At 42.3% G+C, this 19,019-nt stretch overlaps 1 non-coding gene across 1 annotated transcript; it reads left to right on the top strand.

Annotated features, from left to right (window-relative positions):
• The first annotated feature begins 18,666 nt into the window (after window positions 1-18,666).
• Window positions 18,667-18,741, top strand: Trnat-ugu. Its single transcript has one exon. It is a non-coding gene; the product is annotated as a tRNA-Thr (tRNA).
• The last annotated feature ends 278 nt before the right edge of the window (window positions 18,742-19,019 follow it).

Below are 19,019 nucleotides of genomic sequence, written 5' to 3'. Positions count from 1 at the left end.
ACCACACGGCAGGTCTCGAGAGACTTACTAGCACTCGCCCCAGTTGTACGGACGACTTTGCTAGCGACCACACTGACGAAACCTCGCTCCTTGGCCGAGCAGATAGTTAGAATAGCCTTCAGCTAAGTCCATCGCTACGACCTAGCAAGGCGCCATTAGCCTTATATAGCTTGTATCTAAAGAGTCTCACTTGTATCGCCACAATCTCCAGATGTACAACAAGGATGAATTAAAGTTAAGTATTCCAGAAGCTGTGTACTTTTCTTTATAGCATTCATTACGTATCCTGTTTCAGACCTCACTCTATCCTTCGTGAGCTTATAGCGTGCGTTGCGGTCCCCTCAAACCACACTGTGTCGGCACTTCTGTCGACACATCAAAAACAAATTAGGAATTGTATATATGTAGTTTCTGTTCATTCGGACATGTCCAAGAGGACAGATACTTCATTAGAGGTGCACACCAGTCGAACTCTTACGGGAATCGGCAAAATGTTGCGAGTAATGAGGATATTGGTTCAGGGACATAACATTCATAATTTGCGGAAAGATTGGCAATTTGGGTCTGACGGGAGGTGTGCTTGGGTAGCACGTGCAGTTGCCATGACGACTGTGTGCTGATAACCCGGATTCGAATTTCGGTCCAGCAATCCTTTTCAAGCTTCCAATTTTATTTCCATCACGCCCACTAACAGCCAGTGTCAGTTATTCCTTTGTTTCCAGATCAGGAATCTGCACAAGCACCTCAGCTCTGGTGGCAACTGGACTAATGTGAGCAGGAATAGTTCTAATAATGGATAAAAAAGCAGGAATGTGGTCGGGGTAGTATGACCAGTACAGTGAAGGCATTATCTTAGCCAACACAGACACGAATGAAACATTCACCACAGGCTGAAAAACGTCTTATTTTACCGACAAGAGCTGCTGATAAATATTCATAATGAACAACCAGTTTTGGTTAATAAAACATTCACAACAACGTACTGGACGATATAACATCAATGATTTCAAATAATAAAAGCCATGAATTTATCACTGTAGTCAAATAGTAATACAAATTACAAAGTCAATCGTAAAACTGTGCGAAGCATTACACACGTTCATATTATATAAACTGTCAGCATTAACGTTACAAACGGGGGCATTCTACGTACTGCAATACTGACGAATCCATGGATTTTATTATTTGACAGAAGATGTGAGGATGAACAAACGTTATGCGTTTTGTATAGTTTAAAACATTTAAGTCTTAACAGCAAATACAACACTGAAGAGGAGCCTGGTGTGGGTCAAAACAGTCACTTGATTATGCAACATCAGCTGATATGAATAGAATTCAGCAAGTAACTGGAGACACAGTGAATAAGCTCGGTTTTGACGTTCCGTCGAAATGCCCTTGATTATCTCTGGCAACTCTTCGCACTAATGGCTTTGATTACTGATGCTTTCACGGAATCGAGCATAGACCTTATATTGGGCAGTTTAATTTGAAAGTGGTGTAAGTTCATTTTCAGTCTATAGCTGTGCCGCCCCTAACAGGATTCTCCGAGAACGGAAAATGAGATTGAGCGGCAGCTTGTTCGACCTTCATTGCCTCCTAATTGTGCTTCCAGAAATACAGAACCGAATTAAGTATTTACGTAGCAGCCTGGTGCGTCGGACCGCTGTGAACAAAATTATTTTGTGACCCTGCAGTAAAAGAGCTTTCTCCGAAACGAGATATCGCATAATTTGTAGGACAGTTAGTAAAGGTCAATGTACTAAACTAGTAGCCTCGCGCCACCCCTCGAAAAGGAACACGAAAGTAGCGCACTGGCCTACGGCGATAAAGACAGTTATCAGAAACGGCGTGAACGTGTTAAATATAAGTACAGTTCCTGTTATTCATTAGCTAATCATCTTTTCACACAGACAACATAACAACACTTCGTTAACTGTGTGACAACATTCGTCGCTGAGGGTGGCGGCGATCTGAAACAGGAAACAGCTGACAGAAGTGTTTCGAATAGTGCCAACGTATTGTGCCCTTACTGCGACTGATCTGTTGGGATCTCATATCATACGAATTTATGTAGTGTGCCAAAGCTTGCCACCATCATGCAGTAGCGTCGCTGAAGCAGAGATGTGGAGTGGGTCATGCGAGTGGAGAGGGTTTGTGAGTGTGGAGAAGGTGGACACTTCATTACTTCTAAGCAATCGCATGGCACGATTGTCTGTCTCTGCTGCTGCGGCTTAATGGTGGTGTACGAGTCGACTGTGATCAGAAGTGTCTGCGTGGAACAGAGTTATAACAGTCCAGTCCAATGGAGCTCAAAAGGCATCGAAGTGGCAAGCTCTGGTATAATTGTTTCTAGTGGTTTATTTTACGCTTTTTTTGTTGCTGAACTTGAATCTGAAGTTGTCCGACAGAGGCTCTCCCCAAAGGTATGAGAAATCATAAAAAAGGCTAAAATAATTTTTTAGTAGTTTTCAACTTATAACTTATGAAAAATTTACACTAAGAGTGACCCCGTGGTAAAATAAAGAGGACAAAATTACCTGTAATTTATGTCTGCAACAGTTTTTTGTGCGTCGTATGGTTTCCACGCAAAAAAATGTTGAAATAGTGGCGAAATCAGTAATTTTTGGAAAATAACAAAAAGCACCAATAATATAAAATTTTTGTTTAATGAGAATAAACATCACCTTAATTGAAAAGAAAAGAAGGGCATTTCTATACGATTTATATGTATATAAGTACTAATTCGTGCCCTCTTAGACACGGTTCCGTAATTTCTTCACGGCAGACTTCCAGTTCTTCTACGCTGGAAACAAATAACTCGTGACTTGATGATTTATTGAATATATATCAAACGAGTACCTATTAAGAAACATATTTTGAACACGCAAATAAGTAGTGAGTGAAGAAATAATAGTGAGACACGAGCTATTACAAATGATTGAAGCGATTTCATAAATTCACTGTAGCTCCATTCATTGACATATGGTCACGACACACTACAGATACGTAGATAAACGTGTAAAACTCATAAAGTTTTGTTTGGCTGAAGCCGCACTTCAGGTTTCTGCCGCCAGAGCACTCGAGAGCGCAGTGAGACAAAATGGCGACGGGAGCCGAGAAAGCGTATGTCGTGCTTGAAATGCACTCACATCAGTCAGTCATAACAGTGCAACGACACTTCAGGACGAAGTTCAACAAAGATCCACCAACTGCTAACTCCATGCGGCGATGGTATGCGCAGTTTAAAGCTTCTGGATGCCTCTGTAAGGGGAAATCAACTGGTCGGCCTGCAGTGAGCGAAGAAACTGTTGAACGCGTGCGGGCAAGTTTCACGCGTAGCCCGCGGAAGTCGACGAATGAAGCAAGCAGGGAGCTAAACGTACCACAGCCGACGGTTTGGAAAATCTTACGGAAAAGACTAAAGCAGAAGCCTTACCGTTTACAACTGCTACAAGCCCTGACACCCGATGACAAAGTCAAACGCTTTGAATTTTCGGCGCGGTTGCAACAGCTCATGGAAGAGGATGCGTTCAGTGCGAAACTTGTTTTCAGTGATGAAGCAACATTTTTTCTTAATGGTGAAGTGAACAGACACAACGTGCGAATCTGGGTGGTAGAGAAACCTCACGCATTCGTGCAGCAATTTCGCAATTCACCAAAAGTTAATGTGTTTTGTGCAATCTCACGGTTTAAAGTTTACGGCCCCTTTCTCTTCTGCGATAAAAACGTTACAGGACACGTGTATCTGGACATGCTGGAAAATTGGCTCATGTCACAACTGGACACCGACAGCGCCGACTTCATCTTTCAACAGGATGCTGCTCCACCGCACTTCCATCATGATGTTCGGCATTTCTTAAACAGGAGATTGGAAAGCCGATGGATCGGTCGTGGTGGAGATCATGATCAGCAATTCATGTCATGGCCTCCACGCTCTCCCGACTTAACCCCACGCGATTTCCTTCTGTGGGATTATGTGAAAGATTCAGTGTTTAAACCTCCTCTACCAAGAAACGTGCCAGAACTGCGAGCTCGCATCAACGATGCTTTCGAACTCATTGATGGGGACATGCAGCGCCGAGTGTGGGAGGAACTTGATTATCGAAAAATGGTTGAAATGGCTCTGAGCACTATGGGACTCAACTGCTGAGGTCATTAGTCCCCTAGAACTTAGAACTAGTTAAACCTAACTAACCTAAGGACATCACAAACATCCATGCCCGAGGCAGGATTCGAACCTGCGACCGTAGCGGTCGCGCGGTTCCAGACTGCAGCGCCTTTAACCACACTGCCACTTCGGCCGTCAACTTGATTATCGGCTTGATGTCTGCCGAATCACTAAAGGGGCACATATCGAACATTTGTGAATGCCTAAAAAAACTTTTTGAGTTTTTGTATGTCTGTGCAAAGCATTGTGCAAATATCTCAAATAATAAAGTTATTGTAGAGCTGTGAAATCGCTTCAATCATTTGTAATAACCCTGTATATGTATATAAGTACTAATTCGTGCCCTCTTAGACACGGGTTCCGTAATTTCTTCACGACAGACTTCCAGTTCTTCTACGCTGGAAACAAATAACTCGTGACTTGACGATTTATTCAATATATATCAAACGAGTACCTATTAAGAAACATATTTTGAACACGCAAATAAGTAGTGAGTGAAGAAATAATAGTGAGACAGAACTATTTGTGCTCACATGTCTTCAAGTAACCCAGGGAACTGCGAGTCATGCTCTACTTCTTCTTCAATTTATGCAACGGGCGTGTTATTACAGCCGTTCTCGCCGTTCAGGCACATAAAGGAACAGTTAATTTGTAGGAGGGGGGAGGGGGGGGGGGGAAGGAAATATGTTGGCCTGACATCGCTAATAACAGAGTGAAATGGTTAATACTTTTTTTTCCACTTGTCAGCGTTCCCTCTCTTCTTGACCATCAGTCTTTCTAAGACAGCTTTGAGAACCTCCGAAACAAGGCTTTCATTTTCATCCAAGGAAGCATCCAGAGGAGGACAGTCGCCCATGGCACACGATACCGATCGTAACTCTTCGAAAATTCACTCAGCCACCGTCTCCACTAATGTAAGACGTACTTCCCGTTCCGATGAACGTTTTCGAATGTACCGCGCATCGGTCAAAATCTTATGGCCAGTATTTTAGAAACTTACGACGATATTCTGTTTGATCTTTGATACGATAACATCTTCCCCATATCTCTCCAATACAATAGGTATTATAGTTTTCCTTGGAGGAGTATAGTTGATCTTTATCTGAACCATTAGCTGATCAAATGAAAACTGACATTCCTTGTCACTGTTTTCCATAAATGTGAAAATGTCATTCAGTGCACTCTCAACCTCTTCTGCATTAAGTCCAACCTTTCCTTTCGTCAACCCTGGGCTTACTAATGTACAATTCATTTAATGTTTATCATTATACTGACAATCAATAATTACCATGTCTATTATCGGTTAGGTCCTATTGGTAAATGCTGCAATGAAGTCATCGCCGCCTAGTTGAGGCTTTTCGTAACTGTATCTTCCATCTCTATTTCCGATACCTGATATACCAAAATACGCTTATAAGGAGGCAGCCGTTTTGTGGTCTTGCTTAATCTTCCGGAATAGTAGTTCCACACACAAAACAATTTAGTCTGAAATGAAAGTACTCAGAGGATGACCTTAATTTTCCTGAAAATGTGCTTGGTTCAGGAACTTTCTTCAAGTGAGCAGCTATTATTCTTTCAAATATGTCAATTTTCTAACATGAAACATGTATTGTAACAGATGTTTCACTCGCCAAAACAGTTCACTTCCTATCATTTCTTTTCTACAAGCATCACGTAATGTCTCTATTCCTTTCTCGTTGACCACTTTCACTGCACCCTCACCCAAATATAATTACTTATGGCTTTCATTGTGACCATGTTGTTGTATTGGTTCTCAACGAAAACACTCATAAACGAAATTCACTTCACGCCTTTGAAGAGACAGAAAAATGACACGACCGCGGCTGTGAGCGTAAACGAACCGGCGAACTGAGGACCGTTAGGGGTTTAGTCATGAAGACGTCCCTCCTCCACCACTCCACACCCCACTCCCCTCGCCATGTGATTTAGTCAAGGGGCAGTTCGAGATCAGAAAGGGCACAGAAAAGGACTTCTTTCATGCCTTGCCAGCTAAACACTCTGAAAGGTAAGGAACCGCAGTTGAAATAATTCACCTGAAAGGAAAATTTTAATTTTGTTTCTGCTATTTTTACAAAAAATTTGTTGTTTCTCCAATATTTCAACACTATTTTGTGCGGAAACCGTACGATCTACGAAACGTGTCCTTTATTTTCGTAAACAGCTTGCTTTCCAAATTATCTTCAGTACAAATTTTACGTGAATGTCTTATATTGTTTTCCTTTCCTTTAAAAAAAAAAAAAAAAAAAAAATGAGAAGAAAGGGAACACAACTGCTGATTATGGAAGCACCCTTTGTTAACGAATCGGTTTGGATTTCAGCCGAGTTTCTTGCACTTTTAAAACGTGATTCTATTGATTTGTGATAGTAAAATGCATTGTTAATGTAATATGGTAAATTCTGCAAGCAATGTTGTATTCGAAAGAAACAGTACAGATTTTGGTCCTAGCATCACCACCGGAGGCTATAAATTAACAATACGATCGGGACGTACGCTGTCCGCCGCAGTGTCAGTATTGGCCCCTTAAGCAAGAAAGTTTGACGACCATTATTCTTGTCTCTTCACGGGCAGCTAATGGCGAAATCCACTAACACAAAGGACTTTGACAAAGAGCAGATTTTTGTGACCCACAGCCTGAGAACGAGGACCTAGGAACGGGCGAAGCGATCACTCTAAGCTTGTTGACACCAGTGCCTACCAATTTAAATTGTATATTACAGCACTGAGGATGGTCACTAAGTGACCGCAAATCGATTTTGCGGTTAATAAAACAAGCAAAATACGACCAATGCTGTCTCTCCTTCCAAGTATATCCATTATCTGGTCGTGGTGCACAGGACACTCCATGGAGCCGCCAATCAATACTTTCTCGGAAGGTATGTTCGCCTCACTCGGGGAGTCATAAAAGCGCCGACTGCACTGTGGACACGTAATGCGTCATGCGCCTTTCATTTTTGACCACTTAATCCATTGGGAGGCCAGGTGAGCGACCGGTGCGCCGCAGGGCATCGTCCGGGGCTTTGCGTTAAGCTACCCTGTATTTTCCGGCTCGGTCAGCGCTGGCCATTTACGAGTTCAGGAGGTCGCGTGCAGCAATCTGGCGCCTACTTAAAGTATCACTCTGTGAAAAGAGGAATAAACTTTTGCTCGACTCGCTGGCGCCAACCTACAGTGGGAACCCAAAGCTCGCCAAAACGTATCTGACGCGAAATGATCCTCGTGCGCGTGGGAAAAGAGTGCAACACAATAGCTGGAGCGCCGTTGATGTCACAACACCTTGTGTGGCTGTACACGGTTTTTGGCGGCTAGCTTCACTATTTGAAAGACTGGTGCGGTGTTGTGACTGCGCCATTGACGCGGCTTACGTGAGCCGCTAGACGAGTGGAGACGATAAATGTTTGACGACGCTCCTCGTGGAGTGATGGTATTGAGAAGAGGAGCAGGGGAGGTTCCTTCTGGCATTCGGTAGAGATCCACCCGATAGTACGGTCTTCTCTGTCGGCTTGCGCCAGCCGGAATTCTCGACCAAAATTGGTGCATGGCTCAGCTGTTAGCGATTTTAGCAGTTATGCACCTACGAACAGACTCCGTACCAAACGTTGAGTAGTACATTGGTGACCATATCGGCAGTCCCTGCATATTAGGATATTAGGAACTATTCTTTGAGGTGTGTAGTCTTCACCGCAACTAGACCACCCGACCTCCAACCCTTGTATGCAAGCCATTGTATGTCATATTGAACTGCCAGCAACAGGTCCACACTCTCTGTCGATGCTACATATAATAGGTAGCGTTTGTGTTGCGGTTATTTTGTAGGAGACATCTTGTTAATTTGGCCACCTCTTCCCATTTAATCCATTTAATTACTTTGCCAACCACCGATGTCATCTGAAACAGTCAATTTTGATTCATGCTTTTTTTTTATTTTGATCATTTTGACACATGTTTTTGCTTCTGTGTTTTCATATGTTTCGTACTGTAATAAAATATATCAGAGGAGAACAATTATTCATTTCACCTAGTCCTGATCATTTATGATTTTATTAAGTTTCTTGTGAGTTGAGGATACGTAAAGAAACCTGAATACCAAAATTCCCAACCCATGGCCAATGCTGGAGGAGCACGGTTTCGTCATTAGCGTTGTTAAGTCCGTTGCACAAGACTTAAGGGTGCTTCTGACGCGAGGAGTAGATTCTGATTCAGATATTCCAGTAATGGATGTTGATGATGGTGATGATTAGTGTTTTAGGGCGCACAACAGCGAGGTTATCAGCGCCCGCCCAGTAATGGAAATGGAGCAATACCTCATACTACTGTCAGACCCCTGTTGGATTTTGTATAATGTCTTCCTGAATGTCTTCGAAGCAAAAGCTTCGTGTACCAATATTATGGAGCGTACTCAATGAAATTAACTGTTCAAAATTTTTTCTCCATGAAAAATTTAGCCATGTCCATATTTCACAAAAGCACAACAATTATTAATCCAATGTAAGTTGTACAATTCACAAGGTCTTTTAAGAAAATTTCAGATACGCTTCTCAATTTTTTTTTTTTTTTTTTACTTTTTGGAGATCAGTTCCTCAGAACGTAAACCACAACAGAAGCTATCGCATGAACACAGTCTATATGGGATAAGCAAAGCAGAAGTTACATCTTTAATCTAACTTACTTGTTTAAGGTAACTATTTCGGTGTGGGTCTGTTCAGAAGTAGATTGGTGTTCAGGGATTACCAGAATTTTTGAAGAAGTACAGTGAGATTTCACCACTTTTGTCCGTTCCACCACGGTGCCAGTTTAGCCTATTGGAAAACAGAGGTACAAGTGTATGAGTAGAAGAATTACATTTCGATGGTTATATCTGTCTGCATGCAGCGACTCCAAAGGGAAAACGTCTGGAGACATTGCCCAAAGAAGTATAAATTGTGCCCACATAGTTTATACGTTACCGCGAAAATTCGGGAAGATCAATTTACATGGTACTTACATCACTTTTTACACGAATGACATATCTTTTCTCGTAGATGCTGTGAAGTGTATTTAAAATGTTCTTCACTGATTTCATCAAAACAAGGCTTCCTGCTGTGGGCTGTTTTCTGCGTTGGTGTGAATTACTTTGTTATTAGGCTTTCTACTGGATACACCTCCGTATACCCACTGTGAAGTGTAGATCTGCTTCTACTGGATGCTAGGTTGTTGCTGTATACTACCTTACTGCGGTACATATAATCGTAAATTCTTGACTTGTTAGTCATAGCTAACAATTTTACACTCATTGATAACAGTGTTATGATCTGATCTCTGGACCACGATAAGCTCCTTTGTCCTCTATTTTATTTGTTTAGTTTTATTGTTATTTATACCTGAGTTTATTTGTCTGTCTCTTTGCAGCTTTAAAGGCTTGTTATATTCTGCAATTACACTAGGAAACACCGATTTCATTGCATGGAACTTCTGAATGTTTCTGGGTGAAACGCATGGAATCAGGATCAGAACTCAGAAAAATCTTAACACATCGCCTTTCCTCATTAAATTACAATTTAAGAATTTCCAATATCGGCAATTATCTAAAATCCCTAGTTTTACAAAACTTGCAAATTGCTATTTATATTTAAGCTTAACTTCGTGTGTTCTTTTGCCTAGGTTTGACCGCACAGTACGACTTTGAAGTAGTGAGTTCCAGTGATTAATTCAACAAGTCGCATCGAGCGTGCAAAAAGAGTCCTGACGTTATCTGATATGTTGCGGACAGTTAACTCCTACGAAGCAGTCACGGAACATTACTACATTTTTGAAAGAGCCACATTGTGCTTGTTTTGGCGTACAGCTTGGCGACGACGACAAACCGTGAGCTGCTCTTACAGTATGCTGACCGTGTAACGAACAGCTTCGACAGTGGCTCAACAGAACAGGAAAAGCTTTGGCCTATTGGGTGTGTATGATGTGTCGGGAGCAAAATAACCATGGAACAAACTGTTATTTTTGCTCCAGCAACTTAACAGGGTATAACGCAAGAAACAGGCACAAGATAAAATACCCAAACACTCCGTCTGCTGTTTGTCCACGTCTCATTGTCTAGATGCCCCTGGCCCAGAAAGACCAGACAATTTTTCCCCATCTCTCAGTCAGAAATGTGCGTTAGGGAAGTAGGTAGTAACTATGAATCAGAAGATGCTTCAGACATCCCCAGACCTTTGACTCAACCAAAATTGAATGACCTAGTTTGTGGTCTTGGGCTCTCAAAGAAATCTGCAGAAATGCTGGGTTCCAGGTTTAATGAAAACATTTTTATGAGTGCTGGGACTTCGTGCAGCTGGTACTGAAAACGAGAACTTGAATTTGATCCATATTATTCAGAAGAAGATAAACTAGTATTTTGTAGCAACATGCAGCAAGTGATGCTTAGAATGCGACTACTTAATTATGAGCTTACAGAACGGAAACTTTTTATTGCTGTATCAAAACGCAGTTTAAAGAGTGGCGTGCTATATTTGGAATTTATATGTTTCGCTTCCAGTTCGTTACTGAGTGATTCACAAAGAGCGTTATGAAAAACTGGAATTAAGACAAAATATGAAGAACATAAATGGCAAGCGTATGCAGATTTCAAAGTTATCTCAATTTTTTGAGTCAACAGTTAAATTATACAACATATCTGTGTTTCATTTATGAGTAGGACCATCGTGGAAAGGCACAGCATTGGATTAAGAAGGAATGGCCTCGAAGACAATGCAATGTTGGTTCAAAAATCGTTGAGAAGAAAAGTCTTATTGAGACATCCGATATCCTCCTACTTCCTCTCCATATTAACTCAGGCCCATGAAAAAATTTGTCAGGGACTTTGACAAGGAAGGGCATTGCTTCTTGTATTTTAGTGAAAAGTTCCGGGGCTTAAACAGTGCAAAAATGAAAGAAGGGATTTTACAGGACCATTTATCAGGAACTTGCTTCTTGATGATACTGTTGAAAGTAAAATGGATTTGGAAGGGTTGTTAGCATGGTAGTCATTCCAAGACGTTCTTACGAAGTTTCTAGGTAATACAAAGGATTTAGAGAACAGTAACTTTCTAAACAAAATTTTGACTGGGTTCAAGAAACTTGAATGTAGCCTGCGTCTCAAGCTCCACATGCTGCATTCTACTTGGATTACTTTCTTAAGATTATTGGGGCTACAGTGAAGAACATGGGGAGGAATTCCATCAAGACCTCAATGATATGTTCGGTTACCGTGCCCTTCGTTGCCTGCCCCACACCCCCACCGGCCCTGGGCCAGAGATTTCGAACTCCGAAGGAATGTTAACCACGCCTACCGCTGTATTTCATCTCCAGCGTTCCAAAAATCTGTTATACTCTGACTCTAATACTAAATTATCTGCGTCGTCCATACTGACTCTTCTGTCACATCCTCAGATAAGTGGTCCTCCCCTACTCCCCCTCACCTCTCTCAATGTTAGAGATTATCAGAGATTATCAGTCTGCTCTTTCCACCTATCCACTCTCTCTTCTACAATGAACACTGCAATTTGTTCTACTCTTAATGTTGCCACCATTGTTTTCAATTTCACCGAAGGTCGTTTCAACTTTTCTATTTCTTTCATCCTTCAGACGACCTTTTTTATCGATTTCTTTGTATTTTTCCTGCAGCCAATCCTTTTCCGTTTCCATGCTACTTATTTCGTTCGTACGTGGTTTGCATTGCTCTGTTTCTGTTTCTCCCTGAACATTTCTCTAACCGCTTCATCGTCGATCCACTGAAGTGTCTGATATGTTAGCCAAGGTTTACTCCCAGGTTCTTTCCTCGTACTTATGTTTCTCTGTATAAATTCCGTGATTGCCCCTTTTAGAGTTGTCCATTTTTTTCTTCAACTTGTATCCGTACTGAGATATTCATTATCGCAGTATTTACTTCATCAGAAAAGTTCGAATGCGTATCATCATTCTGCAGTACTTCAGTATCTTTTTTTCCCACGTTGATCCTTTATTCAACAATACTATATTGTAATCTGAAACTATATCTGTTACTAGGTGCGCCTTACATTCCTAGAGCTGATTTCAGAATCCGTGTCAGACCACCCAATAAACCTCTTCAATCTTCCCGGGCCTCCAGGACTTTTCTTGGTACACTTACTCCTCATATGATTCTTAAACAGTCTATTCGCTATTAGGTCTACTAGCTGAAATCAGTATTTCTCCTCTCTCATTTGTACTACGTAGGCCAAATTATCCCGCAACTCTTTCATTTATTCCTCCCCCCACTGCAGCGTTCCAATCCCACACGACTATTAGATTTTCATCTCCCGTTATATGCTGAATTATCCGTTCAATATCTTCATAGATTTTCCCTAGCATTCATCTCCTCCTTTTGGCTTGAAATGTATACTCCGAAGTATTCTTGTTGGCGTTGATTTTCTGTCGATTCTTAAAGTACCTATCCCCGATCCGTTCGCAGCAACTTTCTGCACTATTTTTCCATTCTGCTGCTTTTAATATCACGTTATATTCGTCTGCTCACAAATAGCTTCATTTCATTTCACTTCACTTATTTTCACTTAACTTCCTCCCTTTATCTGTGTACTGAGCGTCATCATTACCCTTTCCAGATATTGTAGTTTCCTGACCACGTTCAAATTTCTGACATTCTACACTCCGACTAACAGAGTGTTCGTTCGTTATTCCATCTTTTTCCCATGGTTACTACCCTTCAGTAGCCGACCTGTACTGGCACACCTACAGCCAGAATCAGTGGTGAAACATAATCAGGACTTATCGATAACATCAACATGACTCGTATCGCAAAAGAAGCTTTACTTATCACTTACATTATGTCTGCAACTGAGAAAGAAAATAAGGGGGATTCCACATCATCTTTCGGACATCAGTGTCCACCCAAGGCGTTGTACCTTGAAATCGGTTCAAGGATATTTCTCACAATTTACGATAATTGAGAACCTTTGCATAACACGGAGAAGGGTGACGGGAAGGAGAGTACGGTTGAAAGACCGTTGCTTTCAACAACAGAAATTCAGCGTTCATGTGTATAGTGACACAGTGTGACAATAATTTTGGATTTCAGTTGCGTAGTCAGCCTTCTCACAACCATTCTGAGCCCCCTCCCTCCCCCCGTCATGGCTCCCAAGTATTCAACTCGAATGACCATACATAATCAGATCATAAAACGTCATGTCTACAATTCCTTTCAGCGTGTCACAACACGTAGCATACGTCGTATTGAGAACGCGTGGAGGCAAAAACATGTATGACATTAGACTCGTGCTGATACTTCAGTGGCCGTACGCTGTATTCGTATACAACACTGCTAATAATCGCCCTTCTATTTGGTAATTTGGGTGTTAGTTTTATTCTAAAATAATATTGTAATATATCATATCTACAAGCAGGAATAAATGCGTAATACCACTGTGATCGCTTTGATTAAAATGGTTCAAATGGCTCTAAGCACTATGGGACTTAACACCTGAGGTCAACAGTCCCCTAGAACTTAGAACTACTTAAACCTAACTAACCTAAGGACATCACACACATCGATGCCTGAGGCAGGATTCGAACCTCCGACAGTAGCAGCCGCGTGGTTCCGGACCGAAGCGCCTAGAACCGCTCGGCCACCGCGGCCGGCTTCGCTTTGATTAGTAGTGCATATTGTTAACATTGTGTCTTTGTTGCAATATGCTTTGTGTGTGATCCGAACTCATGTCTTCGTGGTCTTGTGAAATGGAATACATATCTTTAAAGGCCGAGCAGGAACTGCTATTTATTCCTTAGCATAACATTACTCGTGTTTTGCGTTGTTTGTTGCCTTCTGTGTGATACGGTGTTGCTTGAGAAGAACCAATGGTGAAAATATAATTGTTAAAGCGGGTTGGACTTTCAAGGAATAAGGGAACAACTCTTTTTGCTGATGTTCCTTATAAGGCTCAAGCAGTAATATGAGGAAGATGTCACTACAAGATTATCTTGATGTCTTTCTGTGAAATGGAGTACATATCTTTAAAGGCCGAGCAGGAACTGCTATTTATTCCTTAACATAACATTACTCGTGTTTTGCGTTGTTTGTTGCCTTCTGTGTGACACGGTGTTGCTTGAGAAGAACCAATGGTGAAAATATAATTGTTAAAGCGGGTTGAACTTTCAAGGAATAAGGGAACAACTCTTTTTGCTGATGTTCCTTATAAGGCTCAAGCAGTAATATGAGGAAGATGTCACTACAAGATTGTCTTGATGTCTTTCTGAAGCGGGAAGTACACTGATACAATTTGTATTAGCGCATGCTAGTCAGTATATCTCATGCTTGTGTATACGAGGGCAGAAAATAAAGATACAATCTACATCTAACCACTTCTCTTACATAATTCGAGGAAATGAATGAAGTATTATTATTTTATGGTTTGTCCAGTATGTTTCCTACACTTCACGTTAACTGTGTGCTACGTACTAGTGGCCCTTAGATCAGTGCATAAATTCTGATAATTTCAAACGTAACAACCGAGTAAGAGAGACATAAGAAACTCTTTCTATTCTACTTTAATTGTTGAAAAATAAACTATACAGCATCATCTACCGAGAAAAATTACAAAGATTTCTTTAAAAAAGCAGAAGCCGTGGAATACAAGTCATGCAGAGTATAGTTGCAATACTTTTAGTCACCAAGAAAGCAAAAATTTCGTTCATCACGAAGTACCTACCTTCTGCCATACCACACTGTTTAGTTTTCTTCTCTGAATATATGTGTCGCGTTCAGTAGGTAAGGCAATACATCTCTTTGCTCAGCCTCTGTCGGTTGAAATACAGGGTGATTCAAAAAGAATACCACAACTTTAGGAATTTAAAACTCTGCAACGGCAAAAGGCGGAGCTGAGCACTATCTGTCGGCGAATTAAGGGAGCTATAAAGTTTCATTTAGTTGTACATTTGTTCGCTTGAGGCGCTGTTGACTAGGCGTCAGCGTCAGTTGATGCTAAGATGGCGACCGCTCAACAGAAAGCTTTTTGTGTTATTGAGTATGGCAGAAGTGAATCGACGACAGTTGTTCAGCTTGCATTTCGAACGAAGTATGGTGTTAAACCTCCTGATAGGTGGTGTATTAAACGTTGGTATAAACAGTTTACAGAGAATGGGTGTTTGTGCAAAGGGAAAAGTTCTCGACGGCCTCCAAGAAGCCCTGATCTTACCCCCTGCAATATTTTCTTATGGGGGTATGTTAAGGATATGGTGTTTCGGCCACCTCTCCCAGCCACCATTGATGATTTGAAACGAGAAATAACAGCAGCTATCCAAACTGTTACGCCTGATATGTTACAGAGAGTGTGGAACGAGTTGGAGTATCGGGTTGATATTGCTCGAGTGTCTGGAGGGGGCCATATTGAACATCTCTGAACTTGTTTTTGAGTGAAAAAAACCTTTTTAAATACTCTTTGTAATGATGTATAACAGAAGGTTATATTATGTTTCTTTCATTAAATACACATTTTTAAAGTTGTGGTATTCTTTTTGAATCACCCAGTATTACAGCCTTTGTTATGGGACAGCGCGAAATATTCCCGCCTTAAGCCCCTGTATTTCCATTAAGTTCATTTCCATTAAGTTCCGAGAGTTGGTGGCGCTGTACGTAGCCTTCAAATTTGCGTTCTTAGCGGAGTTGTCTTCCAAACAGAGAGCTGTCATTGGGTTTCTCTTTGCGGGAAACCACAGCATCACAGATGTTCGTAGGGCCTGCAGAATGTGTACGAGGACCGGGCAGTGAGCAACAGCAGAATGAGTTATTGGGTGAAGCGTCTGTCATCATCGCAAAAAGGTCACTCAAACCTGTCCGCCTCACGTGTGCTGCTTGGCCTCACACAACTGTGACTCCTGTAATGGTTCAAATGGCTCTGAACACTATGAGACTCAACATCTTAGGTCATAAGTCCCCAAGAACTTAGAACTACTTAAACGTAACTAACCTAAGGACATCATACACACCCATGCCCGAGGCAGGATTCGAACCTGCGACCGTAGCAGTCCCGCGGTTCCGCACTGCAGCGCCAGAACTGCACGACCACCGCGGCCGGCTCCTGTAATGGTGATACGTGTTGACACTCTCATTCGGGTTAGTTGACAGTTCATGCTCAAACACCTCGCTGCACAACCGGACGTCTCTCTTGGTAGTGCTGACACAGTTGTCCACCAGTTGTTGTAGTTAAAGGTGCGTTCTCTCCGGGCTTCTCGCCGACTGGGACCATCTGCGCGGAATTGCTTGCCCGTTACGTGGTTGATGGTGACAATTTTTTGTCGAAAATCGTCATAGGCCATGAAACATGGGTTTTATCACTTTGAGCGGGAATCACAATGGTGACGCAAGGAGTGGCACCACACCCCCTCTCCCCCGAAGAAAGAACTCAAAGCAACACCGACAGCCGGTAAAGACGCGGTAACGGCCTTCTGGAACTTTGTAGGGGTTATTCAGTTTGATGTCCTCCGTCGTGGAGAAACGATCAACTCCGAAGTGTGCACTGTCAGGAAACTGAAGAAACGACATCAGCGTGCTAGTTACCACAAAAATACGAGGGTTATTCGGAAAGTAAGGAACGAGCGGTCGCAAAATGGAAACCACGGTGAAAATCCGATGAAGTTTTGCACAGGTGTATTGGGCAGTGTCTCTACTATGCCCGGCGATCGCGTTACGTCGTTCTTTTTAGTTCTGAGCACACAGGGAGCACATAAATATACCCATAACAATAGTGTCTCCTACCAAGTACGAGGGCCTGGTGAGAAATTTCGCCTGCAGCTATGCAGCCAACATTACATAACTGTCGTACGTCTTCTTCTTCAAGACAATTATCAGCCGCATTCTGCAGGAACAATGAAGATGATCCTGCATCGTTTCAATTGGATATTTTTGATTACCCACAATGTAGTCCGTAATTGTCTCCCTCTGAGTTTCATCTCTGCTCACATGAACCGCTGTCTATGAAGACAACATTTTAGTACAGACAACGAGCTGTAGGCCAGAATAGAGAAATGGCAGAAAGCACTGGTGGCTCCCTTCTATAACGATGGTGTTGGAAAGTTGACACAACGCTACGACAAACGTCTAAATCGGATCGCCGACTATGGAGATAAACTGCTGGAAGTTGTAGCTAACTGTGGCAAATAAAACAGTTTTCATTTTCACTGTGGTTTCCATTTCGCGACATATCATTCCTTACTTTCCGAATAGCCCTCGTGCAGTCGAACGTCTCCTTGACAACGTTAGGCCTCACGCAAGCCTATGCACCCGAGAGGAACTCAAAGAACCTTACTGCACTCTTCTATTCTCATTTACCCAAAAGCCCGGATCTCGCACTTTCCCACTTCCATCTGCTTGGCCCAATGAAGGATGAACTTTGTGGGAAGCAATACGTGGATGACGGGTAAGTTATTGCTACAGCAAGATGTTGAATCCGACGTCGACCGATGGCGTGGTACTACTCGGGTTTACAGGCCCTCCCAGTAAGTTGGCGCAAGTCCGTCGAAACCAACGGGGATTGTGTTGAAAAATAGTGTTTTGTATCCGAAAGAGTGGGGAATAATATGGCGTACTGAAATCCTGAATAAAACCAACCCACTTTCAGAAGAAAAATGCATTGCATTTCTTATTGAACGCCCGCTGTACTGCTCAAAGTTGTGCTGACTTCCCTGGAAAGAAAGAGGACACTTTTATGTGCCATGAACAGTACATAGATAAAAGACATACAGTGATAAATTTAGATTCATACTGAAGTATATATGACGGTAGTATCTGTTCCAGAAGGAACAGTTACCGTGGATGACCATGCAGCTTTGCTAGAAGTGAAATGATAATTAAATGGAAACCCTAGCTGCAAACAGGCGTTGATGTACTTCATTGGGGACATGTTGAAAATGTGTGCCCCGACCGGGACTCGAACCCGGGATCTCCTGTGCTCTATTAGGCGCACTACGAATGTAGTGGTGTAGACATGTTGGGAATGTGGATCTCATGGGGAGCGTGCAAGGGATAAGTCCCTGCAGACGCACTATCCTCTGTGCCCGCGGTGGCTCAGTTGGATAGAGCGTCTGCCATGTAAGCAGGAGATCCCGGTTTCGAGTCCCGGTCAGGGTATACATTTTCAACATGTCCCCAATGAAGTACATCAACGCCTGTTTGCAGCTAGGGTTTCCATTTAATTATCATTCCATTTCTAGCAAAGCTGCATGGTCATCCACGGTAACTGTTCCTTCTGGAACAGATACTACCGTCATATATAGTTAAAAAATATGGCTTCCCGGCCATTGACCTTCTTGTGCGAACGCACACGCTATGTCCGAACTCGTACGGGACTTGGTAGATTAATATGCCACGAGTACTGAGTATGATGGGCAAACATCTATTAGGCGCATTACGAATGTAGTGGTGTAGACATGTTGGGATGTGGATCTCATGGGGAGCGTGCAAGGGATAAGTCCCTGGAGATGCACTGTTCTCTGTGCCCGCGGTGGCTCAATTGGATAGAGCGTCTGCCATGTAAGCAGGAGATCCCGGGTTCGAGTCCCGGTCGGGGCACACATTTTCAACATGTCCCCAATGAAGTACATCAACGCCTGTTTGCAGCTAGGGTTTCCATTTAATTATAATTACATACTGAACTATATCGCAGTAGTAAACTTTGTTTGACAACATCAGGTAAATAAATTTGGTATTCTACTGTCCATGATAAGTTTTGAAACTTCTGATTAAATCAGTTTCGAAAGTGGAGATAATGTGAGCTCTGTTTCACCGAAAACAGAAAGTACGTGCTCTGCCAGACCAAAGGCTACACAAATTCACTCTCATCTAACAAC

The sequence above is a fragment of the Schistocerca americana genome, chromosome 6 (assembly GCF_021461395.2).
Source record: "Schistocerca americana isolate TAMUIC-IGC-003095 chromosome 6, iqSchAmer2.1, whole genome shotgun sequence".
Lineage (NCBI taxonomy): Eukaryota > Metazoa > Arthropoda > Insecta > Orthoptera > Acrididae > Schistocerca > Schistocerca americana.
Note: the sequence above shows the minus strand (reverse complement) of the source record. Positions and strands in the feature narration are given on the sequence as shown.